Source organism: Empidonax traillii, unplaced genomic scaffold, assembly GCF_003031625.1.
Source record: "Empidonax traillii isolate 1590-97213 ecotype Southwest subspecies unplaced genomic scaffold, ASM303162v1 scaffold435:size587000, whole genome shotgun sequence".
Taxonomy (NCBI): domain Eukaryota; kingdom Metazoa; phylum Chordata; class Aves; order Passeriformes; family Tyrannidae; genus Empidonax; species Empidonax traillii.
The window spans coordinates 449,561-458,623 of record NW_020955628.1 but is presented as its reverse complement, the minus strand read 5'-3'; positions in this window follow the sequence as shown (position 1 = coordinate 458,623).

Genomic DNA, 9,063 nt, shown 5'->3' with positions numbered 1-9,063 from the left:
CTCAAAAGGTACGAGATCTTTTATGTATGCCATGAGGTCAGCAAGGGAGAAGGGATCGCTAATTGTGATCAAATCATGCCAGGCAACTTCAGGAATGCTCTGTGTGTGTGAGTGGTGTGTTGGGTGGGGTTTTTTGTTGTTTGGGGTTTTTTTGTTTGTGGACTTGTTTTGTTTTGGTTTTATTTTTTTCCCGACAATCTCCTGATGAAAGATTTTGTGCTCCTACAAGTGACACAAACATCACCACGGAGTCTTTCTGCACCTCATTCACCAGTCTTAATCCTCCATGGTACATCCTCTCCCTCCACTTTTCCCCTCCACCTACTTCCCACTCTAATTGCTGACAAACTAGTGCTTCATATAAAAACCACCATCCCTGTACAGAAATGTCAAATGTACTCCCAGACATGGGCTATTTATTTATTTTTTTTTCTTGCAGAATTAGGGCATGAAAAAGGATAATGAATGTTAAGCAAAGTTAAAAACAGATTTAGAGAGAATTAAAAGACAGAAATGTAAGATTAGGTTGAACTCACACTTAGGGGGATTAAGAGACTTTCATTTGTCCTTTGATCTCATTTGTGTTGCTGTAAAGATCTTTAGGGTCAGTGCTGAGGAGGATTATCACTGCTCCGAATTAGTGTTCGGATTTGCAGTCATGGATTACATGCAGGAAAAAATGGCCCACCGTGGAAATTGCAAGGATACCTTACTCATTCCAGCCTCCCATTTTAAACTGGGGCTACTGCAAATCCCAGCAAATGCTCTCCACTTGATTAGCCCGAGAGAGAGAGAAAGCCACCACCCTGTGTGAACAGAGGGAATTGTTTCCTGCTTGGCTGATGTGATGGGTGAAAGTCAGAAGTTTCCTGGTCTCCCTGCACTTGGATAGAGTGCAATGCAAGGTTTATGGTGGAGGAGGGAAATTGCTGGATAAGTGCACCCAGGGTGCCCTGGTTCCCTCGTGAGAGGTGGAAGAACTTCAGGCTGTTTCTCACGGGCCAGAAGCTGAGAGAGGGCTCTGTCCTGACCTGTGAGCAGCCAAAATGGACTCACTTGGAAGAGCTTCCCATCTGAACCAGCTTTGATGGCCACAGGCTGCTGGAGAGATATCCCATCATTTATAGAAGTGACTTCTAGGCACACAAGACAACTGAGGACAGATAGAAGTCACCTTTTTCAATCTTCTTCTACCTCTATGATGATTTTTTCTTGAAGACATTCTGCCAAAAGTTGCCTTATCTTTTCACTTGAATGTATGCAATACATAGTACTAATTATGTGGCCTTTGCCTCCTTTTTATGATTGTATTCCCACATACTCCCACCTTTTTTTTTTTTTTTTTAATAATAGCTCAGAAAACCATGTGATGTTATCAAACCACTGAGCAGGCTTATTTAATGCTATACATTTCACATTTTGAGGCCGTGGAGCCATAAATTTAAATCCCTGGCAGGACCAACTTGCCCTTCATCTTTCAGAGGTAGAGAAATTGAATTCCATGCAGTTTAGTGAGCAAGTCATTTGGATGAGACCTTATTAAGGTAAGGTCCTGCTGGTTTTGTGTAGATATTACAGATTCCATAACACTTCCCGTCAAGGTGGAGGTGAGCCCTCAGCCAAATATTCACTCCTTGTCACACAGTGCCATGTCAAATGGCTACTCTCCTCTCCCCCTAAAGGTGGTGTAATTTATAATGCCTGAATAATGATGTGGGTTTCTTTTAGAGGAAAGCTCCTCTAACTCTCTCATCCCTGCAAAGGCCTGCTGACCTGCCTAATTTTACACGTGGCCAACACTCCCAAAGTGAGGAGTCTCACCAATATCTGGATGAAAAACTCGTGTTCTCTCTGAAACACTGCAAGGAATTAAAATTGGGAGCAGCTGTGGCTGCAGTACCAACACTGAACTAAACTGCAGTAAAATGTGCACTGACTGGAGGAAAACTGCATGGGAGTGTTCCTGTGATTCTGTAAATACAGGGGAAAACAGCAGGAGCTAAAATGGATAACTGAAAACAAAGGTGAGATCAGATTGACAGGCTGAGTGCTTGAAACTGGGAGCAGCCACACTCAGTGGGGATTACTGGACAAGGTTTGTGTTTCTGGTGGCAGGATCAGGGTGACTCAGTACAGTGTAGCCTAACAGAATTAAGACTTTTTAATTCATTGTTGTTTTTCTTTTTTTTTTTTTTTTTTTAAAGAAGGGGGTGGGATAGACCATATAAAAAAAAAATAGACACTTATATCTAAAATGGTCAGATAATACCTGTGATGGGAACACAAACCAACCCCAGAGCGTTGCTTTATCCACAGAAGAGCTGAAATAGGATATTCTCTGAATAGCTGGGTGGGGCTTTGATGCCCGTTCTTTGAATTAAGCAGGTGTAATGTCTGCTGATCGTAATAACAACAACTGGAATAAAACACACAAATCTGATGTCCTCTGTTTTTAATGCAAGCGAAGCTGTATTTCATATATGAGTCACAAAGGGACAGAGAGGACTAAAATTGGGAGGTTTTGCAGCAAGCAATCAATTTTTGTTCTTTGAGCGTGTTTATTAAAATGTATACTTATTTTTAAATATGCCATTAGAAGTTTTATAAAATAAACTATACCCTACAGAGACCAGTGCTTTAGTATGTGCTCACAGTTAATGTCATGGAAGTCAATATTTTGTCACAAGGACACAGTAAATGCAGTGGATTTCTCAAACATTCCCAGAGGGATGATGGTGCAGGGAGATAATTATTCTCTGCCCTTCCTTCCCCATTGTTTCTAGGAGGTTATATTTGCACTCAGTGACAGTCCCAGGCATAGGTTGATTCAGGTGAGCTTTTATCCTGTACATCTGGATCCAAACTCTCCATGCAGTTTAGAGATTGGTGGGGGGTTTGTGTGTTTTTTTATTCCTTTACAGGCCAGATCACACTGTAGCTGAGCTACTGTCACTGAAATCCCTGAATCCCTTTCCCTCTGTAAGGAATACCCCTGAGAGTTATCCATGGTGAGATCAGTCTGCTTTCTCATTCTTCCAGGTAATTCTGAAAATCCATGTTTTCTTTAGGAAAAGATTCTGGCTGAAATAAATTAAAATTCCCGCCTCATCCCTGTGCTATTTAAAAATAATGTTGACTTAAAAGCAGCGACTGATTGAATCCTACTGGATTTTCTAGGCAATCAGCCTTAAACTTTGTGGTGACCTCTTCCCAACCCCCCATTAACGCAAGGACAAGCAGTGAGTGTGCAAGTCAGTCACTGCCTCTTAACAGCTCTCTGCCTAATAATGATGGCAGTCTATAAAATTCATATCACAAGGAAATGCACAGTACAGATAGGCATAATCCAGCTTTGAAAGGAGCTGGAAAGTTTCCAGATAACATGGAATTTTTGTGGACACCAACTTTGTCAGGTTAATATTTTGAAGTCTCTCAGGGAGTCAGGGGCTAATTAGACAATGTGCTGAGAAAATGCTGATCCCCTGTCTTGGCGTTCTCTGACCCCCATCTCTTGCTGAATTACTCAAAGCATTAAAGAGCTGATAGGCTGACATGTGATTTCTTCTTTTCTTCAAACATTTAAATTAAGGAGAAGTACATGGACAATTAATTTGCCTCTATACCCTTCTGTCTGGGTCCTTACTGGAGACCGCAGGTTTCAGCTTTCTGCTTCAAGGTCCCTCCCTGCCGTCCTACAAGAATATAGCTACGAGTTGAAACACTGACAATGCCAGAACTGCTGCAAAATGTGAATTTAAGGGCGGTGGCAGGGTGTGAACTGCAAGCCTTCTGAATGTTGTAGACCTTCAGATGTGCTCAGGGGTTGGCCGATACCAGCTCAGCTGTCAGCACAACGTGAATTGGATCTATTTGTGTTTTCTTTCCTGTTGAATTGAAGGAGTAGCTTGTATCTGTTACCTTGCAGTTGTCCATTATATATATATATATATATGTATTTAGAAGGGTAAAATGGATTGAAAAAAATACTAAAGCAATTCAGAGGACAAATGTAATGTTCTTGGTCTTTATAAACAGAGGTCACAGACTATCAAAGTCAGGGAAAAAATGCCTCATGGTAACATCCTATACTTGCATTGCAGGGCAGTATAGTACAAGCTTTCTTTGATCTTACCAGCATCAAGTGCCATTATATTTCCATTTTGTGTTTCAAGACCAGCCTTTCATAACAAACCAAAGCAGGAAAGAACTGTTTATTCCTAACTCCAGCCTGCTCAGGGACTTCTTCAGCTAACTTCTGCAATTACCACATGTTGATACGCTGCTGCTTCTGAGTCAGTTTTGGGGGATGACCTGGAATCTCAGCCTCAAGATGCATCATTTTACTGTTTATCTTCTGTTTGTTAAAATAGAAAATAAATCAGGCAGGTGAAAGGACAGCTGAGAAACAGATCAGGAGCCGGGAGTTGCCGACCTTTTTATTTTGGTGTCTTTAGGTGCTGCAAAGCAAATGGAACTGTGGGGGAGTGGAGAATCAGACAGTGGCCCATCTAATCCATTATCCATGGTCCATCTGTCCTTTATTCTGAGGAAGACACAAGAAGTGTTTCCCATGGAATCTGTTGATTGCAGTGACCGTGTGTGTGTTCTCACATCCCCCCTCTGTTCACGTGTTCGATGCCTCTTTGCTCCCTCTTACCACTGTTTGCTATAAAACACAGTTATAAAAGAACAATTCCACTCACAAGACCTGTAAGCTGCAGTCATAATTCAAACTCTCCCTGCTAAGGAAGATGAAGTACTTTCCTTTTTCATAAAAATTTGCAACGGTTTTTGCTTTTTTGTCAAGTGCCTCTTTTTGTCATGAAATACCTATAATTGCTACTTGCTCTTGTTGCTGGATTGTTTTTCTTTTCTGATAGGAACAGCAGAAACTTTAATTGGTTTCACCTTCTGGAGGGAGTGACACTTTTCATCCTCCTTTAAGAGATGTATTTGTCAATTAAACAATTTTGAATATTTTTTTCGGGAAGCAGCTCCCAGCTGCTGTTTATTGTGCAAATGCAGCAAGTTATCTTAGGCACTAAAGTGCCAGGTTATTCCTTTCTTTTATTTTTCATTCTGTATTCAAAGAAACTCAGATCTGTGTAGGAGCTGTAAGTCTGCCCGTGTGAAAATGGGCTGGATATTTTTGGAGGGTCAGATCGTCCCATTCCGTGTGCGTTTTCATAAAGAAATAGAAAGGTGTAAGAAACCTTGTCTGTGTGTTCTGCCTGGGTCAGATTGTAAGTGTTTGCAGGTTAGCATGATCCTCTCTTCTCTTCCTGGATGTCCCTGAACCAGCCAAAGTGCGGTAAACAGGGAAGAATTCAGCTCTCCCTGCTCACAGGCAAGTAAGTAGTTGTTCCAACTTGTATTTCTGATGCCTTCAAGTGGAGCTCTTCTGTTCTCAGTAGAAAAAATATGCAAAGAGTTCTCAATTTTGCCCTTGTTTCCACTTTGCTAGAGAGGCCTTCTTCTGTTAATAAACATGGCTGTCCTTGACTTTATGATCACTCGACACTCTCGAATTTGGACCATGCACTTCCAAATACTCGAAAAGAGACTCTCAAAGAAGCCTCATTAAAATGAGGATGAGGCCAATGGCCTGGAAAGACAGATAAAAATGTATCCAATTAATAATCCAAACAGTGCTGGTTTTATGGTTTAGCTGCAGTTTATCATGGGAATGTCTCCTGTTCAGCACTGCATTTATCTACATTAATAACACTGTCTACTGCAAGCTAACATTGCCTCTTGGTTCCAGATTGTGCATCTCTATGTTTTGATCAAAAGCACAGAATATTGGATCCTATTCTATTTCAGCTGTTCCATCTCTCATGCTCCTTGTTTCCTTTTCCTCACACAAGTTGTGCACATCCATCTAAAAGTGAAATTGTCTCATACCACAAATAAAATTATAAGTCCCTGAGGGTTTCAGCTTCTGTTGCACAGGCAATTGTTCACCCTTTCCAGTTCGTGAGCAATCATCATTTCACACGGAACTCGAGTCAGATTTCCTAAACAGGGAAAAAAAAAAAAAATAAAAGGAGCTTGATGACAGAATGTGTTTTCCTGTAAATCACACAGATGGAGCAAGACACAGCGATTGCAATGCAGGGCTGACACTCTCTTACACTGTACAGTCATCTAATATTGGTTGCCATAAACACTATAAATCAGTGCATGGTGTAACTGTGCAGCGCAGTTTAAAACACCCGACTCTGAACCTGATGCAAGATGCCAGCAATAAAACATTTCTCTCTACCTCAGTCACTTGTTTACAGCTTGTTTGCTGGCTTTCTAAACTTCCCAGTGGTTCACACTTGACACCAATTGCTATGGTAAAGGGAGCACAGATGAGGCAAACAGACTTCCCAGCCGTGGAACTTGGGCAAAGAGCTGCTGGCAGGCTGTGACTGAAGCAGATTGTTTTGGCTTCTTAAGTTATTTTCAATATAATTTTTATTTTTGCCTTTGCATCCTAGAGATAATTTAAGAGAGTTAGTGTTCGGACGCCTGGCATTAGAAATTCACGTGACTTGAAGCTGAAATCCCAGGCCACTCATGGTTTCTCTGTCATTTTGGAGAGACTGTGCAAAACAGTGGAAACTCCCAGGAGCTTGTTCCCTGCTGCACTGAATCACTATCAGGTCTTACCCTCAATTCACTGGGTTTAGGATCAGGCCCCAAACCCACAGTTTAGGTCTGCATTGCCTGTAATTACAGAACACACGTCAGTTGATAAAATGGCAGATTGGGCATGTGAAGCACAATAATCTCCTTTTAAAAATTTCTCTCCCTTTTTGTTGTCCCTCATCACAGATCAGCAGCAACTGCTAAGTAATGGTGGTGTTTTTTTTTTTTTTTGTGGGCTGTTGTTGTGTTTTGTCAGCAGTTATTTTTCAAGTGTTCTTTTAAAAAAATATACTGTTTTCCAAGTCTCTTTTTTCCTAAAGCTGGACAAAGTTCTTTTCAAGTGCTTTGTGGCTCCTTAGATTCAAACTGTGAGACACGCTCCGAGAGGAGACTGTTTCAGGATAAAAATAGGATCTTTCCATGGGGGTCTGTCCTTAAAACACTTAGAGCTGTTGCCAGGAGAATGCATTTCAGTGCAGTTACTTTACCTGTCTCTTTAGTATTAAAATCTCTTTCTTCTCCTGTCCTCATGAAAGCAGAGAGGTAGGGTAGCTGTGAGAGCTAAAGGCAAATAAAATGAGCTCTAAATACAGCAACTATCAGTGACACATTCTAGAATTATGGCAACAAAATAAAGCTGCTCAGAGTCCACTACTTGTCACCTGCTACTGGAAACCTCCCTGTGACCTGAGAACAGGGACTGTATTAGCTTATTAAACAGCACAGCTAAAGCAGAGGAGGGGTGAAGATGTGTATTTTCAGTGTGAATTTTAATTCTCGGTATGGGAAGAAAATAAGGCATTTCAAAATCAACAATTTGCAAAGACACTTTAGCCTTTACAATCATTAAATGCTAAAGTAGAAGGACATTTGTGGAATTCTCTTAAAGCTGTAGCAAAAATCCTTCCTGGCCCCCAGCCCTAGTGAGGACTCAGATCTGTAGTTCCTGGATTTGTGCCCTGCCTGGCATTCATCACTAGCATAAGTTATTGTGGTGAAAATAGTCACTGTAACTCGTCTTTTTTCCTAAATGTAATTTAATACAAGTGAAAGACTACTTTTAAAGGAAGGTTGCAACAGAAATTCCGTGATATGACATTCTTGAGCCTTGCAAATAAATGCTTTGGTTTGCCTTAAGTATAATATAAAAATTAGGAGAAAATCCTAAGTAAATTAACTGTAGCAGGATTTATTGCTCCTAAATTCATGAAAGGTGATTCAAGTAGCTGAATGATTTTGGTGCCAAGTGGAAGTGGTGGAAAACAACACGTCCTGGCTCTCCAAATTATTGTCTTTCGGGCTGGGTGTCTATTTTAGGTGCTGTTTTTCAAGGCTTTTGCTCATTGCTGTAAAACAGATGAGAAATTTCCAAAGACCTTCTATGTCCCAAAGCAGAAGACCAGCACTTCTGTCACATATTTCCAATTTGAATATGCTTTGATTAACCACATCTTCGATCCTTGTGTCCCACTGTAGGATTTCCAGGTATGAATATTTTGGGATCCCCGTTAGATTAGCAAAACAAAATACATGACAGCCTGTGGAGACAGCAAGACAGTCTCTTACTATTGACACACTCCTCTGGTTTCATTAGATATGCATATATTTAGACCTGATTTAAAGTCCTTAAAATGAAGGAAAGCAATGATGAGCAAATCTGAAGCAGCTGGTAAACTCCTCATGCATCAGCTGGGCAGTTACAGCGCTGGGTGTGCGGGTTCTGAATGCAGAATGATGGTAATGGGGTTTTCATTTTGCATCACAGTTCCAAAAAGAATTACCTGGTAGATATGAATCGAAAAGACCCATTAAAAAATAAAATAAAACTCCCGTGTTTTGACTTAATCTGACAAAAGCAGAGAGATTCAAAGACTTACCCGCCACTACTCTCCCCCCTCATTGTGAGCATTCATTTCACAGTGCAGGGAGGATTGTGCTCTGCTCTGAGAGGCTTCAATGGCTTAATAGAATAGGATGAGTTAATAAAGAGGGGGTGACAATTGAAATTCACGAGTGCCTTTTTGCTGGTTGGTTAAAACTACTGCATTTCTAACAACTTACCGTACACTTTGATATCTGTTTAACCCTTCCATAGTACTTATGGGGCACAGCTGTCAAAGATCTTTAGAAGGAACAATAAGTGATGCTGGGTTATGTTTTTGAAACGTGCTGAGATGAATTAAGAGCCCCAGTAGAGTTAAGATGTGGATTCCTAAGTCACCAGGTGCTTTTGGGAGATACAGCTTTTTTATTTATATAGGAGCCAAGGAGCTAGTGAGGTGACTTGCAGAAGGTTGAGCAAGAGAAACGGAACCACATCCCTGTTGTCTTGACTCTGAGCCCAGGACTCCAGCAAGATGCTGACACTGTTTGTCTGCTGGGAAATGAAATCATGTCAGGCATGGCTGTAACTTTGTTTTAGGCAGC